The following is a 410-nucleotide window of genomic DNA, read 5'->3' as shown; positions in this document are numbered from 1 at the left end:
ACCAACGTGACTTCCTCGTAGCTCTGCCCCCAGCTACAGCTGGAAGCTGGTGCCCCTACTGTGCGCCGTTGCGTCACTTCCGTTATATTTCACAAATTTCATGGATCACTCCGTTACAGGTGCCGGGTTAGAAATCGAGTCCACCGATTCTTACGGAGCGCCGCCGCATTTCACGTGAGCAACAAGACACTTCATTTGGCACACTCGCGCCTTCTAGTGCGGCGGCTTAAGACGTTAATTGGGTCTTCCCCCTAATAGGAGAGGGTGACTTTGTTCGATAATATTTTATCCAATATGGTGCCGTCGTTTGAGCACTTTTGTCAATATCTTGTCAGATGCCAAACAGATTAACTGCTCAATTCCATTAAAAATACACGTTTGCTGCAATATATCAACGATAGAATTTACTT

This window comes from Hippocampus comes, unplaced genomic scaffold (genome assembly GCF_001891065.2).
Source record: "Hippocampus comes isolate QL1 unplaced genomic scaffold, H_comes_QL1_v1.1 scaffold298, whole genome shotgun sequence".
Taxonomy (NCBI): Eukaryota; Metazoa; Chordata; class Actinopteri; order Syngnathiformes; family Syngnathidae; genus Hippocampus; species Hippocampus comes.
Note: the sequence above shows the minus strand (reverse complement) of the source record.